General features: G+C 37.6%; 1 protein-coding gene and 1 long non-coding RNA gene across 7 annotated transcripts in view; both read right to left on the bottom strand.

Annotated features, from left to right (window-relative positions):
* The window catches only part of QKI (QKI, KH domain containing RNA binding), a 121526-nt gene that overhangs the window by 46335 nt on the left and 53889 nt on the right, over positions 1-21302 (bottom strand). The gene's annotated exons all lie outside the window — the stretch shown is intronic.
* LOC125939040 (uncharacterized) overlaps positions 342-21302 on the bottom strand; it is a 32315-nt gene continuing 11354 nt past the window's right edge. The window contains exon 2 of the long non-coding RNA XR_007462913.1: positions 342-21291. This is a non-coding gene — a long non-coding RNA (uncharacterized LOC125939040). The remainder of the gene's footprint in view (positions 21292-21302) is intronic.

The raw sequence follows: 21302 nt of genomic DNA, 5'->3' as shown, positions 1-21302 counted from the left end.
AAACTACTGGGTCAAATGACAGTTCAACAAGTATTTGTGGAGCATCTACACGTACCAAGCATGGAACCAGATGCCAAACTGAGGCTATAAAGTAAGCAAGGCAGAGTCACAACCCCTGCAAGGGCTCTTACGTACTAAGAACCGATTATGGAGTCATCCTTAGGTAACCATGGAAAGCATATTATTTCTTCTGTTTTTTACTTATGGGTAAATAAGTCATCAAGGTTAGCTTAAGCAAGTCAGTTATCAAGGTCCCATAGCTAATAACATGCCAATTTAGGAACTGAATCAACATTTTCATTCTCAAGTTCAGTGATCTTCCCATTTCTTTACAACTACTGTTAGTAACATTGGCTGACTTCAAGATTAGGACAGCATTTTGCAAAGAAACATTACTGTGTAAGACAAATGGAAACATTTTCACTTATAATCATCATAAGGAATACATGTAACTGTAGTGCCATCAGCCTTGCTTTAACAAGTCAACCATAAGGTCACTATCTGTATCAACTCACAACTGCTAGTTTCATAGAAAACATCAATGTTTTATTTCCCTGACTGCCTTTAAATCACTTAGTGAGGGATACCCAGGTTGGAAACATAGTGGAGCTACAGGGAGGTTTAGAAGTAGGGTTGGCCACGTTTCCCTTTCACCAAAGATCTAATAATTTCAGAATTCCTTCTTGTTTTAAGTTTCAGGGATAATACTTTTCAAAATTTTAATTCAAAATTTGTGAAAGCATCAAAAACAGTATCCAATTAAAAATAAATATAAAAATGGTATATATAAATGTACCTGGCTCAGTGCAAGGCACCCTACACGAACAACAGATAATACATATCACTGTTGTACTTTCCTCTTAAAGGTCTCTATTTACTAAATTGTGAGATTTCAATCAAAGGGAAAAAAAGCTGGCAAAAATTAATAAAACTAACATAAAAAAGCTCTCTACTTACATGTTTGCAAAGGTCATGCTAGGGAAAAAATATGGACCTTAACCAGTAAGGACAGAAATAAATTCTAACAGTCAAGTATACGTTTCTGCCTGTACTTTCTATTAATATCATTAGTATGAAAATGCATCCTAATGTTTGCCAAATCTGATTGGTGCCCAAGAAAATTAGGGATCCCATTAATAAATGATGTGAATTAAAATTTAAATTTATGAATAAAATTTAGTTTTTTTCAGTGTGTACTGGTATAAATACTAATTGTTTGGAAGTAATTATTTAATAAAAATAACCTATTAAGCATTTCTTTTTGCCTAGGGGACAGACACCATGAAACGACGAGAAAAAATTGAGAACCTCAGGGCTCTCTGCATGCCAAAGAACATAAAATGCGCATACACGTAACTCTACTGTAGCAAGAAAGACTTAACTTTTATGTTGAAAAATGTTGACAATACTTTTTCAACAAAATTTATAATTTTTTATGTTTATTAATTTTTTGATAGTTACTTGTATTTTCTGATGAACCTAAAAAAGTGTGTCAATAGTCACACGAACAAGGGACCTCTGTTTCCAAGATAAAACAGTACTTCTACCAAGATAAAAATAACACAGACAAGATTCACTCTCCTGGCTGAAACAGCCAATACAACAGGTAAAACCCAAAAAATGACAGTTCTCAAGCCTCTGAAGGTCACAGGCAGTAAAGCCAGTGGGGCTGAGAAATGGCAAATCAATTAAGTAAACCCCAGGATTACCCCAGCTCTCTGGCTTGGGAGTTTCCAGACTACAGCCCCGGGAAGGGTGCCAGGCTGCCTCTCTGGGTTGAGGAGACTACGTGAAGATTCCAGGGAGGCCAACACAGCCAGAGGTCACAGAGAAGAGTCCTAGGAAGGGCTGCACTGAAAGAATCCTGGAGGTGTGTATAAGGTCTGCTCAAATGCTCGGCTGAACACTGATCGGTGCATGTGTGGGAGAGGAAATACTGGCGGCTGGAGAAAGAACCTGCCAAAGGGTAGGGTTCAAGGTAAAAGTGGTGGGTTCTCAATGAGCCAGACTGAGAGACTTCACGAGTCACAGACACCGGGTGAAGTATACAGAAGGGCTTGCCTCAGCAGTGGGAAGTAACTAAAGCTGGTCTGAGCACTGTCCCAGGACTGTCCAAATAAATCTTAAAAGCAAGACCTAAAAGGATGAAAAGTGTTTCCAACTAACTCAACTGTGTCCCAGAGCAAAGCCCAAGAATACTGACAGGAATAGGAAATATCCACCCAAAAAGGTAAAAGTCATACTACATCTAGCATCTAATCACAAATTAAAAGACATGGAAAGAAGCAGGAAAATACAACATCCATGACAAAAACAACAACAACAACAATCAAAACCAACCTAGAGCTGTTGTAATTAGTAGACATAGACACTAAAAGCTAATGTGCGTGTACATGCGTGTGCGCTCACGTATGTAAGACACTAATGCACACAGATATTAATACAAGCATAACTGAGGAACATATATATATAATCCAAAATATTTAGAAAGGCCTAAGTACAGAAACTAAAATCGTGACTTACCACAGAAACTTTTCTACACGAAAAGACAAAAAGCCGAAGGATTTGAAAAGGAAGAGATAGCATTTGCACGATAGGAAGAGAGAATAAAGTTGAAGTATAATGTGGCATTGTGCTTTACCAAAGGAATAAAATTTTAAAGTGTAAAAACACCATGGTAAATGTATACTTAATTAATTCAACAACTTAAGTGCCAGTTAAAAACTGAAAAACAAAAGAAAGTTACATCTACCCTAACGTAGGCTTCAAAATAAAGTTTTACTTACAGTTTTAAAAACACTCGAAAAAATAAATAAACACCCGAAAGAACAAAAATTTATAGACAAAGATAAAGGTGGTGGAATTATTATAAGCATATACTTTCACTCCCTCCTAAAATTCTAGAATACCGTAGAGTTTAAAATGTACAAAAGTCGTAAGGAAAAAGAAAATGGGAAAGGAAACAATTTAGAAACCACAAAGCATATGGATAAGCAGTCAGGGATTTAGCAAATCCTAGATCCTTCCACCCACCCTCCTTCTCCCCCACAAAAAGCTGAGGAAATGGCAGCAATAGTAGGAGGGCTGAAGGTGGAGCTAAGAACCGGAAGACAAGGGAATTCTCGCGAAGGAGCAGCCGATCCTGCACATCCCCTCTCCCCAAAGAGCCGGCACTCCTCAATTCCCCGCAAAAACCTCGAAATGTTCCTCGTTACAGAACTGAGTTTTGAGGGGCAGTTAGCGGGACGCTTCCGCACTGAAGGCTGAGCTGTGCCGCCCGCGCCAGGGGAGGGGATGGAAGGCCCGTCTCGGCGAGTCTGACCGGCCCAACAAACAACTAGAAAACAACCGAAGAGCAGCCACTGGCCAAAAAGTTAGGAAAGAAGCTAACTTCTGCAGAGAGTTAAGAAAACACACTGTGTCCCTGAAACAGGTCAAGGATACTGTTGAAATAATTCCAAAGATAGAGCAGAACTTGAAAAACTAAAAATATAATAGTAAAAATGAAAAACCTGATCAAGAGATTGGAAGATAAAAATTGAAAAACTCTCCCTCCAGGGAGCAGTAAAGACAAAGATGGTAAATGGTAAAGAACACTATAAAAATTAGAAGACTAGTCCAAGAGGTCTAGAAACTAAATGACAGACATCTCACCAAGAAAAAAGAAAAGGGAAGAAGGGAGAAAAATCACCAACATAATACATACTTTCAAAATAAAACTGAAGGGTAAGAGCTTCCGAATGAAAGGGGCCCACTGAGTTCTTACAGTGTAAAGAGATGAAAAGTAAAAAAAATCCACTGTTGGCAAGGTAAGCCACAAGGTAGAATAAGGAATAAATATCAAAGAATCTCGGTGGGAAGGAGGGGGGCAGCTTTCAACCTCACACTTCACAGAATTACATACTTTTAATCCATGAACGTTACCAAACTTGATTCTTAAAAAAAGGTTTTAAGATCACTCTACCCAGAGGCCACATTTATCCAATCACAATACATTGTAAACTCAGGCAGAGTTAAGCAAATTCCTTCAAGAGTGATTATTTACGCCTAGTAATTATTTAACACAAATATAATTTCTCCCTGTGTCCTTTTTCTGTTTTTGAAATGGATAATAAAGGCAATCTGGAATTGGCAAATACTATAGAAGTCAATAAAGCCTATTCATAAAGGTTCTCTTTCAGTCATAAAAAAACAAGTAAGAAATTACAGTAGAATTAGGGTACATACTCTGTACCCAATACCTAAGAATCTACTCCTGGGGCACCTGGGTAGCTCAGTCAGTTAAGCATCGGACTCTTGATCTTGGCTCAGGTCACAACCTCATGGTTGGTGAGATCAGGCCCTGCATCAGGCTGCACACTGACAGCACGGAGCTTGCTCAGGAATCCACCCATCTCCCTCTGTCTCTCCCAATATAAATAAACTTAAAAAACAAACTACTCCCTAAATTTCTCACTTCAATAAATAATTTAGGACAAATAAAAGGCTGAAATGGAGCACAGAGGAGGGATGGCAAAATGGATGTACATCCAAAATGGTGTATCTCTTAGAAACTATGGTCAAGACATTAAGTCTTTCTACAGTTACGTTTCAGACAGTATTTCAAGAGTAAACAGCAGAGATAAGATGTGGAAAAATTAGCTCATTATTACTAATTATTATAATGCCTGCTTTATAATTACCCAAGGCAATGTCATTTTATATTATGTGTCACCAAATGTTCAGCAACACAGAGGAACATGGTTTTTCTTTTCCACTGACATAGTCCCAAATTTACATTCCGGCACAATCATCCCTGCTGATTCCTAGGCCTTCAAATTTAACTGCCATCTCGACATGTGGAAGTCCATGCACTCTCAAGTTTCAACTCAACGTGTCTGAACTGGAGCTCATTATCTCCCTTCTCTAAACTGGTCTACAATTATGTCGCAGCTGTTATTGTTCCTTAATGAGTTTTCTCAAGATGTGTGGATTTTTACAACTTGAGGACAAGGACCATCTATACATATACCCATTCAATCCACACTAATTTCAGGTGCCATTTCTTGCTTATAGTCATTCCATGTGGTAAATAAATTGGCCTATCCACAAACATGGACTCTAATACCTATAACTTTACTGCAACTTATAGTTAACCTGTGTATTGTCTTATTCTAGCTTTTAGAGAGTTCAACCCTAATTGATTACCAGAACCATCGCTCATTGTTTTTTATATTCTTGACAATATGTACATAACTGACTTTAGCCATATCTATCTGGCCTTTAACAAATATTTACTCCAGTGAACAACTGAGCTCTTATTATTGAGGAGCGTCATTGAAATACATTAATATGGGAACGCAAGCTGGTGCAGCCACTCTGGAAAACAGGATGGAGGTTCCTCAAAAAACTAAAAATAGAACTACCCTACGACCCAGCAATGGCACTACTAGGCATTTATCCACGGGATACGGGTGGGCTGTTTCAAAGGGACACATGCAGCCCCATGTTTATAGCAGCACTATCGACAACAGCCAAAGTATGGAAAGAGCCCAAATGTCCATCGATGGATGAATGGATAAAGAAGGTGTGGTATATCTATACAATGGAGTATATCAAAAAGAATGAAATCTTGCCATCTGCAACTACGTGGATGGAACTGGAAGGTATTATGCTAAGTGAAATTAGTCAGTCAGAGAAAGACAAATAACATATGACTTCACTCATATGAGGACTTTAAGAGACAAAACAGATGAACATAAGGAGAGGGAAGCAAAAATAATATAAAAACAGGGAGGGGGACAAAACAGAAGAGACTCTTAAATCTGGAGAACAAACTGAGGGTTGCTGGAGGGGCTGTGGGACGGGGGATGGGCTCAATGGGTAAGGGGCATCAAGGAATCTACTCCTGAAACCATTGTTGCACTATATGCTAATTTGGATGTAAATTTTAAAAAATAAATAGTAAGTACATTAGTATACTGAAACTTTCCCCACATTGCCTTGCTGGTTTCATTATTTTTGTTTCTGTCTAAATAAGTCTCCATATATCTTGGTTTCTGGGTCTGCTTCTTTTTGACCTCATATATAAGCTCCCAGTTGTATTTGATCATCTTTAACCTTTTATTCTTGTTCTCCTCTCTAGTCAACTTTCCCAGATTTTTTCCAATAACGCTCATGAGGTCTGCTGTTCATATCCAAAGACGGTGTTTTTCCTTTATCACCTCCATACTGCCTTATTTCATTGTGTCAGAAGAATGCAGTAATAGACGGGTCAAATTTTTTTTTTTTTTTTTCAAACTGCAGGACTAAAGTTATATCTTAACATAACAAAGTAAGAGCAAAGATAAATTACATATAAATAATTACTATGTGTATACATATGTTCAAAGTTCAAAACCATGGACCTTGACTCTTTTAAGAGATGGAAATGACAAGACAGCATTCAAATAAGTGGAACAGCTTTATTTATACAGTAAATTAAAATTGAGGAGCATATAAAGCAAGTTTATAATGTCATTCGTATCTGACTATAGAGTAGGTAGGTATAACTACGAACAGTACTTCACTATGGTCTCCATTCTTGACAAGTATACTCTAAAGAAATAACCAATTTCAAAATAACTTTCAGCCTCAGGTGATGAAGAAGAAATTCAGAAATGAAACTAATGATGGGGGTGATGATATGACAGTAACTAAACTTGTATCAGACACTTACTGCTTGCCAAGTACTGTGCTCAGCAATACAGAAACACCACCTCGCTCGATCCTAACAGCCCTGTGAGTGCACCACTATTATTGTTACTATCGTGGTACTAGCATGTCCCTACAGGCTGAGACACGTGAGGCTGGCCCGAGTCACTTAGACAGTAAGTGTTCTACCAGGCAGAATGACTTTCAGAGCCTGCACTGGCAACACTAATTCCTAGCATACGATATCACCTGCACGAGAGCCTTAAGCAAATTGCCCCAAAATAGCATAAATCAGTGAAAAAGCCAGAAACAGAACACTGAGAACTTGAATCTTGAGAACTTTTTCTATTTTACCATTTTACCTTTCAAAATTTTCATATGATATTTTAAGCCCATCTTGTTTGCATAGCATTCAGAGCTAGGAGGGGCTCTGGATGCAGATAAGGAAACACAGCGAAATTATCTGGTAAATGTGGCTTTTGCTTCTTTGGTGTTGGTCCTATGTCTGAATTCCAAGTCCAGGGCTCTTTCTCCATAAATGAATTCCCGAATCAGTTACATCAAGAACCGTACCAACAACTGGCAGAGAAGCACAGTGAAACAGATCTCTTACATCTACAAGATGACTTTTTTCTAGATCAGAGAAGTGTCTATCAAATTTCAAGGACACAAATATAAACAAAAATGCTAAGCCTGTGGCCACTTAACACACAGAATTCCTTCAGTTACTAAAGTTTTCCATAGGTGAGAATCAAAACTAAAATTTGGTCTTAATGCATAATAAATACATCCAACATTATTACTAAGTTAGGGCTAATCAAATCATCGTCCTGAAGTTCTAACCATTACTCTTCAATTATAATCATCCACTTCATTTTTGTAGCTACTATATTCAGTGACATAAAAATATTTTTAAAATCCTCAAAATTTAAGAACTAATTTGCTTTTGACTGGTTTGAGGTTAAAACCAAAACCCTGATGAGTCAGTGCCCTGGGAAGTTTAAAATTATGTTCTAATTGCAGTTATCTATCTGCACAACAAAGTAACTCTATAACATGAAACATCAGACCACACTGATTGTCTCAACCCCTGCTGATAAACTCTTTTAATTACACCTCTGTAGTCAGGCAAATGAGCACAAGACTTCTCCCCCTACTGTGCTCTTAATGTGAAAGTTCACCATGCCAAAACTTCCAAGAAAGGAATTCAAAAGTGTTACATATTTAAGCAAACCAAGGTTTCAATAACACACTTATGAATATATGTATTTTTAGCCAAGTAATAAAGCTTAGACATATAACCATCTCCAGCTGTATACACAATCTAAAATTAGCTTAAGAAAAGTTCATTGAGAGACTGGACATAAAGCAGATTTCACATAATTTAACTGCTCACTGACTCTAACTTTTAACTTGAACTTGAGCCCTGCAACAATCATATTTTCAAAGCCAATTATTTTCTAATATATGAAGATCAGAATATGCATATATTCAGTCTGTTGCAGACTCCCAGTAAGTTCTCAAGGAAGCAGGCATTCAACAGATGCTTATTAAATTAAGCACAATGAAGCAATTTATTAAATTTGAAGAACTTTTGTCTTATGTCGAATATTTTCCAACTTAAGAACAAAAGGACTATCCTCAATACTTTTCTTTCACAAGAAACATCAACTGCCTACAAACAATACTAAATGCCTGTCAGGTATGTCCTCCTTCTAATTTTTTTTTTTTTTTTTAACTTAAAAAAAAAAAAAATTAACGTTTATTTATCTTTGAGACAGAGCATGAACGGGGGAGGGTTAGAGAGAGAGGGAGACACAGAATCTGAAACAGGCTCCAGGCTCTGAGCTGTCAGCACAGAGCCCGACGCGGGGCTCGAACTCACGGACCGCGAGATCATGACCTGGGCCAAAGTCGGACGCTCAACCGACTGAGCCACCCAGGGGACCCCTCCTTCTAATTTTTATATAGTAATTCCACTAATTTAAGTGTAATGACTGCATTTCCAAACTAAAGTATCACCAGTCAGGGCCAAACTACGTCCAAATAATATTGGTTTCTTCTAATGATGACCACAATCCGTACAACTTCTCTAGATCTACAGCTGCTTTACTTTGTGGAAATCATTTCGGACGTGACCGTTTGGGAAGCGGAATATGATCTTAATGATGCCATAGGTAAGGCTGAAGAGACTGAGCAAAATCTGCGTAAAGACTTTCCCATAACAATCAAAAATGATCAGGTGATTTTAATTTCATTTCCCAGCAAATTTGAAGATAAGTGGCCAGCTAATAGTAAACAAAAACAGAAAGTGAGAATAGAAATAAAGAACTGTTAGGGAATCCTTTTGGAAACTTGTGGCTAAGTTTCTGCTGCTCATGATCACTCACATAAAAGCAGTTATTTATTGCCCATGGAACCACGAAACACTTCCCCATAGCATTATTAGAATTCTTCTGCTATTCCAATGTGAAATTTTGTATACTGTGTCCTAGTCTCTTCACCATCTAGCACACATGAAATTATGAAAGGTATAGAAAAACAGTCATTTGTTTTAAAATGTGATGTTTTAAGGGGCACCTGGGTGACTCAGTTGGTTAGGCATCTGACTTCAGCTCAGGTCACGATCTCACGGGTTTGTGAGATCGAGCCCAGCATCAGGCTTTTGTCCTGGCAGCTCAGAGCCTGGAGCTTGCTTGGGATTCTGTGTCTCCTTCTCTCCCTGCCCCTCCCCTGCTTCCACTCTGTCTCTAAAAAACAAATAAACATTAAAAAAAAAAAAACCCAAAAAACAAAAAAACTTCAGTGTGATGGTTTTAAAATATTAAATTGGGATATTTATAGGGCGCCTAGGTGGCTCAGTCAAACATCTGACTTCAGCTCAGGCCATGATCTCACAGTTTGTGGGTTCGAGCCCCACGCTGGGCTCTGTACTGACAGCTCAGAGCCTGGAGCCTGCTTTGGATTCTGTGTCTCCTGTCTGTGTCTGTGTCCCTGCCCCACTCATGCTCGCTCTCTTTCAAACATCAATACAGATTAAAAACAAATTTAAATTGGAATATTTACTTGCTCATAGCACAAAGGAAAAAAAAAAAAAAAAGACTTCACATTTCTACTCATTTTCTTTTCCAAATCATCCAAATCCTAGTTTCAAAATTCATCTTTTAATGAAATTTTCCCCAGGTCCTCTCAGGATGTTTCCTGTGTGCCCATCCTATCATTTTGTCTTCTGTCATACTAAGTCTGATATGTATTACTAGCTAAAAAACTTCAAGAAGTTTAGAATCAAACTCACCTTCATACTCCCTAGCAATCATAGTAAATGCCACATAGCTGTTCAATTTTTACTAGAGCACAGCATAAGATACAAAAATGAAGTCAAAGCTAATACTGTTAAAACATTAAGACATCTATGGCCTTGTACTAAGCATTTTATTTCTCATAAAGTTAACCAATCCTTTTAAACCTTAGAGGTAGGTATTACTATGATCACTTGTTAGTCACTTAAAAATGAGATAAACTAATGGACAGAGAACCCTGACTCAGTGTCACTCAGCTAAAGTGATTTCATATTATACACTCTGCCTTAAAGACTTTACAACTGACAGTATACTAAGTAAGCAAGGTTAAATATTTAAAAAGTGAAATAAAAAAGATTACAATTGTTTCACTGAAAACAGTAACAAGAAACAAGATGATCATTCTGACAAATCCATCCACAGGGTAACTTGCGGCCTCAAGCAGAGATCATTACCAGGTCCAAGTATGATAGTTTTAAGGAAAGAGTAAGAGCGACAGCATATGGTTCACTGTTAACGAAGCTACTTTTTCCTGAAGGAATTAATTTAGGCAGTAAATTCCACAGACATCTAAAACAATGATTTTTTTTTTTTTAGAATATGACTGATTGTTAAGTCTGATTTTTGAATATTCATTTATGATAGTGAACTTACTAGCTGTATTCAGGCAAAATTCTGAACCATGGCTTCCTCATCTGTATAACAGAGGTTAAGTACAGAGTTTCCATCGCAGGACTGAGCTCTAAATGTGTGGTGTTTGCAGAGCACACAGATGAGTACCTAGCATCTCATAAGACCTATGTAACTGGTGTTGCCATAGCTCGAACAGGCTGCTATCTAAAATCAAACAGGGGACTATAGGAAATGGTACAAGCAGGAACATAAGAGAACACCTGACTGAACAACAGCAAATAAACGGACAGGATTATAGGTTATAATTTAGAAAAATAAAATCAGAAAGCACTTTGGGGAAAAGAGTACCAGCTTAACATAAACTAAATTTTAATTAATTTAGTCAATAAAAATATACTAAACACGAAGGAAAAACATGGAATTATTTTAAATTGAATTTTTATGAGAAAGAAGCTCAAAAAAGATCCAACTGTAATCTTTTGGGGTCGCAGACTGGAGGAGAACTCAGCTGATCAAAGCACTGAATTATCTTCCATACAGGGTTTGAATTTGAAACAGCACATAAAGAACAACAACTACAGTTTTCCGGACAGAGGAATAAACCATGATTATTCCACGAGCTCTACACAAAATACAACCCAAAAAAGCCTAAAAGGAATTGATAAAAAATTAATGAAATTGAAGAAATGAGTTCAAATACTAATTCCATACTATTTTCCCATCAACCCCTCTAACAGAATTCACTTCCCCCACTTTGCTTCCAAAGAATTTCATGGCTCTATAAAACTACTTAATACTGAACTATATACAGCCTTCTGCATCGGCATACAGAGTGTGAAGCCTTGGTTCTTTCTCATGCTCTGTGTTACTCAAATACATTCAGAAATGCCCAAGTAGGAGTTCGGCATATGATCAGAAGCTGCACATTTCTCTGTCCTACTCTGCACAGATCTTGTAAAAGAACAGATCAAGTAAAAGAACTTGGACTTCTTTTATAACGTCTTCATCAGTTTTTGTTGAATATTTGTGAATTTGACATAGTTTACACATATGCATATTTCATCAACGAAACAATGTGTCACATACAGATGTGCTACTGGTTTCTCCACAGATAATACATCGCAGCATAATGAACACAATGTAAATTTACTTTAAAAGCATCACTGAACTCAAATTCGGATTTTTTTTAAAAACCATGATTCGTTCACTTTACTCACTACTGTCCTTGTATATGAGAAATCATTTCCCTAACACATCTGGCAAAATATTTTGAATAGTATTTAAAAAACATCTGGAATTAAATTTCTATATTTAAACTTAAAGTAGCAAGTAAATAAACTACACTGGTTAAATGATTACTAAGCTCTTAAGCCATATGGTGTTTTCTTGTGCATTCTACATGTGTACTTTTCTATGTGGGTTAGGGAAAATAAGATCCAAAAAATTCAATTTAAAATCCATCAAGAAAAATATCAGCCAGGCAATATCAAAACAATAATCTACCTGACTTCTGTGGTTAAAAATTAGACCACTGAACATGTAATTGAGGGGCGCCTGGGTGGCTCAGTCGGTTTACCGTCCGACTCTGACTCAGGTCATGAGCTCAACGTTCGTGGGTTCCAGCTCCGTGTCGGGCTCTGTGCCGACAGCTCGGAGCCCGGAGCCTGCTTCGGATTCTGTCTCTCTCTCTCTCTCTCTCTGCCCCTTCCCGCTCATGCTCTGTCTCTCTCTCAAAAATAAAACGTTGAAAAAAAATGTAATTTAAATGAAAACACATATACAAAATAAAAAGATGGGTTGGATGAATAACATACAATCACAGGAAAGTAAGGACTATCCTGAAGGACCCACAAACAGCTACGGCCTGCCTCATTTCTTGAAGTCAAAGATCACAGCCTAATGTCCTAGAATTAGGGTTTCCAAAACGTAAAAGAGCAACAGCACGTGGTTTGTTAGGTTACAGTCCCTGAGGACCATAGGGTGAAGACGAATAGCACCTCTATGCGTAGTTGTTACTGTGCAATGTCCTGTCCAGCTTAATGCCACTGTGGATATTTACAGCATTCACACCGCCCCAATATTAATTCACAGGCTCCTTCAGGTAATCGTGAACCCATCAGTGATAAACGGCATCAAAAACACAACTGGCTGTGGTGCCTGGGTGGCTCAGTCGGTTGAGTGTCCAACTTCGGCTCAGGTCATGATTCCACAGTTCGTGAGTTCGAGCCCCGTGTCGGGCTCTATGCTGACAGCTCGGAGTCTAGAGCCTGCGTCGGATTCTGTGTCTCCCTCTCCCTGCCCCTCCCCTGCTTGCTCACTCACACTCGCTCTCTCACTCTGTCTCTCAAAAATACATAAACATTACAAACACACACACACACACACACACACAATTGTCTGCTAATTTAGAAATACATATCTGCGAAGCTATACTATCATAACTGAACTTCAAGATCCTCGGTAAGGAAAAAGGAATACAATTCATAATTGTTTTACATTCCATGGTCCTGAGCACCTGCCACGTACTCATATTTACCAGCAGATAACTGGAGTGTTAAGTTTGCTTCAAACCCTAAATCATCTTTTGGTCACTGCACAATAGAGAACAAATGCAAAGAACGGATTACAGAAAGGCCAAACAAGAAGGTCTCTCCCCGCTACCTACTTCAAAACAGCAAAAGGGTACATAATAGAGCAAGGAAAGAACACAGACTCAAATGCCAGCCTTTTGGTACTTCAGTCCCTTATTTCAGATATCTCAGTAACCCTGAGCAACTCATTTATGTATTCATTTATTTACTTAATATTTGAGTTTCTCTACTAAACGGAAGGCACTTTCCTACTACAGATGGTTTATGGTGCCTAACTGGACATACAAGCCCTTAAAGGAGCTCACAGGCTAGCAAGGGAGAGAGACAAGACAAGGACTAACAGAGTAACTACTCACTTGCAATTGAGATGAGTGACAGACACCAAAATTCACTGTGCTATTAAAAGTGCATGTTAGGGGGTGCCTGGGTGGCTCTGTTGGCTGGGCACCTGACCTAGGTCATGATCTCATGGTTCATGGGTTCGAGCCCTGCATCGGGCTGTCTGCTGTCAGCACAGAGCCTCCACTGGATCCTCTGTCAACCCCCCTCTGCCCCTCCCCTACTCTCTCAAAAAAGAATGAACATTAAACATAAAAAAAAAAAAAAGAAAAGGAAAAAAAAAAAAAAAAAAGGAAAATGAAAAAAAAAAAAAAAAGGTGCACATTAGGGGTGCCCGGGTGGCTCAGTCAATAGAGCATCCAACTCGACTGTGGCTCAGGTCATGGGTTCGAGCCCCAGGTCGGGCTCCATGTGGAGCTTGGAGCCTGATTAAGATTCTCTCTTTTTCCCCCTCTGCCACTCTCTCCTGATCACACAGTACGCTCTAACGTATTTTTAAAAAGCCTTTCCTTCTAGGGGCGCCTGGGCAGCTCAGTCAGTTAAGCGTCCAACTTCGGCTCAGGTCATGATCTCACCGTTCGTGAGTTCAAGCCTCACATTGGGCTCCATGCTGACAGCTCAGAGCCTGGAGTCTGTTTCGGATTCTGTGTCTCCCTCTCTCTTTGTGCCCCTCCCTTGCTCATGCTCTGTCTCTCTGGTCTCTCAAAAATAATAAACATTAAAAAAAGTTTTTTAAAGCCTTTTGTTTTTTATATACACACATATATATAAACATAAATTAAACATAAATAAAGTACATACTAAAATTGACTGATCTAGGTTACACAATATAATAATTTCCTCCTTAAAGTTTATGTCCTCACTTGTAAAGGTTACAGGGTTGTAAGGATTAAATAAAAGAAAATATGTTCATGACAGTGACTAACCTCATAGTACCTAATACTTTTACTATGTAACTCATGGTATCCCTGACCCCTTCCTATGCTTTCCTGAAAAGACGGCTTTCCAGGTAACAGGGATCCCCCTTAGTTCCACTTCCCGTCATTATATTAACATAACCAACCATCAAGGGTGTCCTAAATCCTCAATAAGGAAGCCCCCAAATCAAAAGAAAATTAATTAATTAACTAAAGTGAATGAAATAACAATTAATGATTCCTCTAGACTAAAAAACACAGGTGCCCAATCCCCAATTACCTGGGATATTTGAATTCTTTTCATTGTAGTGGCTTTCAGCCTTGGAAAATTTTAGAATTAAGAACAGAATGGTCAATCAAACCAATCTAATGTTAATAGTCTTTCTGTGTTTCTATGTAAAATATTTGTAACTTTTAGGATCATTTGGTATATTTAAGTATCTTAAGATTCTTCTTCTGATTTCAACTGAAAAAATAGATAGGTATCCAAAACACACCCTGGAGATCATCATAGGAATGAACGGGTCAGCAGCATCTGCATTGTTCAACACTCCCAACAGCATTCCTCTTATTTCTTGGTTAATGGATGACACTCCGTCTGACGGCGATCAAAGCACGATACAGAGCTGAACAAACAGTTAATGTATTACGAGCAGAGTTCCTTCTTGTCCTAGTAATTCCCAAGTGCTAGTGTATTTCGCATATCCATACTTCTCGGAGGATGAAAAGCAAAGATAATTTGACTCCACTGGAAGAACTTGGTGAAGTCAGGGTCTACATGTCTCCTATTATACTGCCTCCATCATCCAAAGCTTATAAAATCCAAGACTCTTCCTCTAAGCTTTTATTAAAGCGTGGCTAACAAAACAGAGTTATAAAAAGTGAGATCTTTCTAATAACCCTTCACAATAGTTTGATCAGCAAAACATAACCATAAAAGTGATTCAGTTAACTCAGCACAGTCTATTATGTAAGGCACTCTTCCTTTTCTCTTAAAAATACTGAATTATTTTCACTTCCCGTGGGTACCTGTGAAAAACGGCCCACCCAGAGTAAGACTGACATGTACATTAAAAGATGTGAATAAATTAAAAACGTCAATGAAAACATTAATAAAACACAAATGAGTGAATGAATGAATGAATGAATGAATGGATTTCGACAGTCTGAATCCATTCGACATCTGAATCCACAATGTGAACGTGAGCACAACAGGAAACAGCACCTTCAAACACTTCCATGTAATACGCGGTGGTCGAGCAAAAACAGGGTAATTTTTGGAACAGTCTGTTACCTTTTTTAGCATACTCTGCAGGCATTTCAATAGGTAAAAACAGCTATATAAATGCCTCCTTTCGTGAATTACAATTATGCAGCCAATATATCTAACTTCCCTAAAACCAGTTTTAAAAACTTCCTAAATTATTTGCTAACTAAAATGGCCTATCACATTCATGATTTTTACTGTTACAAAGTGTGACTTTTTATATATTTTGTACATTATCCAATGTTATAATAATTAATGTTCAAGTTAAATTTTAAACATTTTATTGGGATTTTTACATTCTACTGTAATTCCCTGAGAATTCAATTATATCACCAAAGAAAGACATGATCTCCCATCAGAAAAAAAACAAAAGTTCAGAGAATCCATGCTTGTTGTTGTTGTTGTTGTTGTTTATTAGAAATCATTTTAGGGACTCCTGGGTGGCTCAGTTGGTTAAGCGTCTGGCTCTTGATTTTGGTTCAGGTCATGATCTCACAGTTTGTGAGATCGAGCCCCATGTCAGGCTCTGGGCTGACAGCGTGGAGCCTGCTTGGGATTCTCTCTCTCTGCCCCTCCCCTGCTAGCACATACTCTCTCTCTCAAAATAATAAGTAAATAAACACTAAAAAATATCATTTCAAGCATACTCAAGTTTCAGAGATACGGAACTAATAAGTACAATTCTTCAAATCCTCTTCCCGTTATCCACTGACATCACTTGGGCTGTATAAGCAGAAAGTTATCATTTGCTTCAAAGCCTTGGTAACTGCTTTAAAATATGTTCCATCAGTGACCAAAGAATGGTTCGCCACACATCCACTAGTGATTAAAGACTTACCCCTAAGACAAGAAGATTTGCTTAGACAGGACAACCAAGTCCACTCTTACAGAGTAACTGTGTTCCATTTCTTCTCAGTTAATTAAGGAATGGATGTAACAGATGCTATTCTCCATCTAACTGAAATATGGATGCAATGGAAACATTTTCTGAGGTATAAAACAAACTTTATAACAACCATATGAAATCACTGAAATGCTCACGAATTAAGCTACCATCAATAATTACTGTGATTAATTTTGAGAATGAGGTTGAATTTCAACAATGTTAATAGTAATCATTATAACTGAAAAAACTGATTGTTTTTGCAAATGACCATAGATACCAAAAAGATCTTTCAACTGCCTATATTATAAAACAATAACTATAATACTAATGTGTGTGTGTGTGTATATATATCTATATATATATATATGAAAATATAATGAACACTAATCCTTACTAACTGCTAATCGTTTAGTAATCCTGGATAGTAGATACCATTAACTTTATTTTACAGATGAGCTCTAGACAGAGAAAGTAAGTTGCCCAAGTCCTTTAACCAGTAAGTAAAAGACCTAGAACATAAAGGCAAATCGGGACTCTTTTTCTCGTGCTCTCCACTATGCCACACTGAAGCATCATCACCAAACCTGTTCTTTTCCCATGTCCACATGAAAGCTGAAAATCATCCCTGAGGCCCATTTTTGCCAAGCTGTCTCAAAAGCTCTTCCGTCCTGAATTTCTCCAGCAGACACAGTCATCTGACTCTTCAATGACAAATTTTTATAAGGCATCCCTTATATCTATACATTTCATCTCTTCATTTCTACTATGGGTTAAGATTCTACTTGAGATTAGGATTCTTGCCCAGCATTTCATAGAATATTCTTCACACTCAGATGTTTATTTACTGAAATGGAAGAGAAAATACCATGTTCAATAAACATGAACTCCATACACCAACTCTAGTTCTCCTCTCTAATTTTCTGTAGAAAAGATGTACCAATATATTCTCACAATAAAAACAAAGCCTAGGGGTGCTGGGTGGGTCAGTCAATTAAGCATCCGACTTCAGCTCAGGTCATGATCTCACAGTTCATGGGTTCGAGCCCCGCATCAGGCTCTGTGCTGACAGCTCAGAGCCTAGAGCCTGTTTCGGATTCTGTGTCTCCCTCTCTCTCTCTCTGCCTTTCCCCCACTAATGCTCTGTCTCTCTCAAAAACAAACATTAAAAAAAAAGTAAAAAAAGAAAAATAGGGCATGTTATTCTAATTGTTCCATGCTGCAAGAATTGATTTTAAGCAGTCAGTAGAAACTCTTACACAATAAATGGAACCCTAGCCCTCAAAGTCTGCAGCCCATAAACTGCAAAGAATGAATGTCCACATACAAATTTAATTTAGTAGCTAGCAGTCCTTAATTTTATATCCCTTGCTCGTCAATAAAATATCCTTAATATCAATAACCAAAATAAAGGCCTTCTTCCTAGTAAAGTACGAAGTAATTTTGAGAAACATATCTAGGAAACCTCAAGACTTTTTAAAAGTCTGTGGCCCTCCTCGATATACCTCCTACTGGAACAAAACTAAGAACTCATGAAAAACATAGTATTATCTCACCCTGATGAAGTGAACTTTTTCTAATTAAAATCTATACTTGTCCAACTTGCCTAAAAACGGCAGACACCGTTATCTAGCATTTAACTGTATCTTCAGAACTTAGCATACTGCCTACCACAAAGGAAAATTTGAAAAATGTCTACTGAATAAAAGAATCAAGAAATGAAATAGTTTTCAGTTGCTGTGACGCATTTTTCCCGGAAAATGGGATTTCCCTGGCCAGCCACTATAGTTCCTTTTCCATTTAAGACAAGAATCAGATGTCTCTCTAGATTCCTTGAATTCTAATAAATCGGAAGCTTGCTTACATAAAAACCTTCTGAACTACCACTTCTCTTCATGTAAAATGTTAAAAGGCATTTGTACACTAAACATGTAAAACTGATGAGAGGGAGGAAAATAAACAACAGGGTAGGCAGGAACAAGCAAACCTATCTGTTAAATATAAACTAAATCCAGACCAAAAATGGACCACATGATTCCTGAGTTGCTCTTAACCTCCTAGAAAGAGATAATGTATCTTCTAATAATATCTAAATTTACATCCCTTGCTCATCAATGAAAATTATCCTTTAATATCAATAATCAAAATAAAGGGGGTTCCTATTTAAGGAGAAAAGTTAGTTATCGGGGTGTGTCAACTTAGCTAGGCTGAACTTAGCTAGGTTGCCAGAATTTCATTCTAGTGTGTTACCGATTAGGGTGAACAATAAGGTATATTCCTTCCCAAGAGCTGGAAGACAGAAAGGAGGGAATGGCCATTAGCATATGCACACTTTGGCCCAGCTATTCAACTAAACGCTAATCTAGGTGCTGCTGTGAAAGGATTCTGTGGGTGTAATTAAAGTCACTAAGCAGCTGACTTTACTCAAATGGAAGATTATCCTGGGTGAGCCTGAGTTATTCAGTTGGAACCCTTTAAAGAAGGGATAAGTCCTTCTCTAAACTCAAAATACTCCCAACACCAAATGAGTCTACACTTCCCTTCCCTCTGGATCTTTCTGACTGCCTGCTCTGGAGGACCACAAATAGAAGAAGGCACAATTGTGTAAAGCCAATTCCTCATAAGTCCGTGTGTGCGTGTGTGTGTCCCCACCCGCTGCTGCTTCTTTGGGAGAACGCTGACCAGTACACTTATCTTTAAAGTTTCACCGTAACAAAAATTATAAAATAAAATGGAAGGATCCCATTAAGCCACCAAAGCCATTAATTGTGGCATGAATGCAAGAGACCACATTGATTGGTCAATGTATTTCACAGCAGTCACAATGTATAGGAGTATTTAGACTAAATAAATTAAAAACTATTCCAGAATGTCAAATAAGCTGCTCCAAATCCACACTGCTAAGAAAGGAAGAATTCATTTTGTTGTGAAAAAATAACTTCTTTAATAAACATGTTGGATTAATCCTTATTCAATAAATACGAGTGAAAGTAGTTAAGATAGAGAAAATGAAAAGCGTTCTTGAAATGTCATCAAAGCATTAAAGGCCCACTGAAAAGGCCGTAAACCCCCAAATTTAACCAGATATTTAAGTCCACAAATACTTTAAGATGAATTTTTAGAAATCCTCACTTTATCCAAAAAGACCTCCACATTGAGTTGCAAGCGACAACAGCAGAATGCACGTATGTGTACTGTGATGCTGTGTGTGTGCATACAGATTTTTAACTTTCTACAAATAGCCTGTACTCTTAAGATATTAATAAACTACAGAAAGATATTAATCTCATTTTTACCCTAATATCTAGGAATACAACTGTACTTAGTTATTATTCAATCATGAGAGGGCAGTCTTTGAAAATAATACCCTATATAACTGAACAGATTACATCATAATGAGGTGAAAGATTTGAGAAAGGTAAAAACAAAAGTGAAAAGCTTTCATCACTGATGAACAATCAATTGCTAGACTAATTTTGTACTTTAAGTAGAAAACAGTAAATAATTACCAATGCCCTCCAAAAAATCCCTAAGTATTCAATAATTAAAGTGCCTCCTGTTTAATAAATTAGACACAAAAAAATCTCTCAAAATTCCATCTCCCATACAGAATGATGTATCACCCTATCACCCATGTGGTAAGGGTCCCTTTACAAATTGTTCTGTGTGGAAAGAATACACTAATACTTTTAAACACTGAAAAGTACCTAGAATAATTATTAAAAACTGGGCCCTTTTTTGAAAATCACAATTTCACGGCTGAGTATATGTTGAATCCAGCGTACCCGATCAAATGGATTCCTTTTCATTGTCACATGATACTCTATTATGTGAAGAGACCAGGATTTCCATCTGCCCATTAATGGCCATTTACACCGTTCCCAGTAGTTTATTATTATAAATAATGGTGCAGTGAACATCCTCATGGCCATCTCCCAGACAGATATGTAAAGGACACGTAAAGGAGTCTCCTTAAGGAAGTGATAAAAGTGCAGTTTATTAAAGACGAGATCTTTAATAAACAAACAAACAAACAAACAAACCCGTACAATTAACAGACACTGCCTAACCGCTCTTCAAGGTTTTTGTACCAATTTATACTCCCAACTTCCCTGCATGAGAGTTCGGTTTCTCCACATTTAACCTAGGTAGTATTTTTATTCTGACAACTCACAGGATGTCTGTCATTACACTGTACATCAGCATGTGCATATTCCCCTGAGTAATAACAAAGTAAGCCATCTTCATGTAGTCATTGTTCATCCAGGTTTCCTGTTAATGTGAAATGCCTTTTTCACATATTTTGCCCAGTTTTCTACTGGATCTGTGGTCTTCTTTTTGTTTTTGAATGAATTCTTTACATACTCTAAATACAAACACTCTGTGTGGCCTGTCTTCAAACAGTTTAGTATCTTTCACATAACACGACTTTTTTTTTCCAGTGTAGTCGTAGCCATCCACCTTCTTTAATGTGTTTTCTAGTCTGTAATCCTTCCTTGGCCAGAAGTCACAAATATGTTCTCCTACCATTTGTTCCAGTGGTTAAGGTTTTTTGCTCTTCACTTTTAGATGTTTAATTCACCTGGAACAACTTTTGCAATATGCAAATCTAATTATCTTAACACCATTTATTGAATAGTCATGCCTTCCGCATTTCATTTGCCCTTCCTCTGCATCTACTCCCTTCTTTCTACTATACAC

This window comes from Panthera uncia, assembly GCF_023721935.1.
Source record: "Panthera uncia isolate 11264 chromosome B2 unlocalized genomic scaffold, Puncia_PCG_1.0 HiC_scaffold_24, whole genome shotgun sequence".
Taxonomy (NCBI): domain Eukaryota; kingdom Metazoa; phylum Chordata; class Mammalia; order Carnivora; family Felidae; genus Panthera; species Panthera uncia.
Note: the sequence above shows the minus strand (reverse complement) of the source record. Positions and strands in the feature narration are given on the sequence as shown.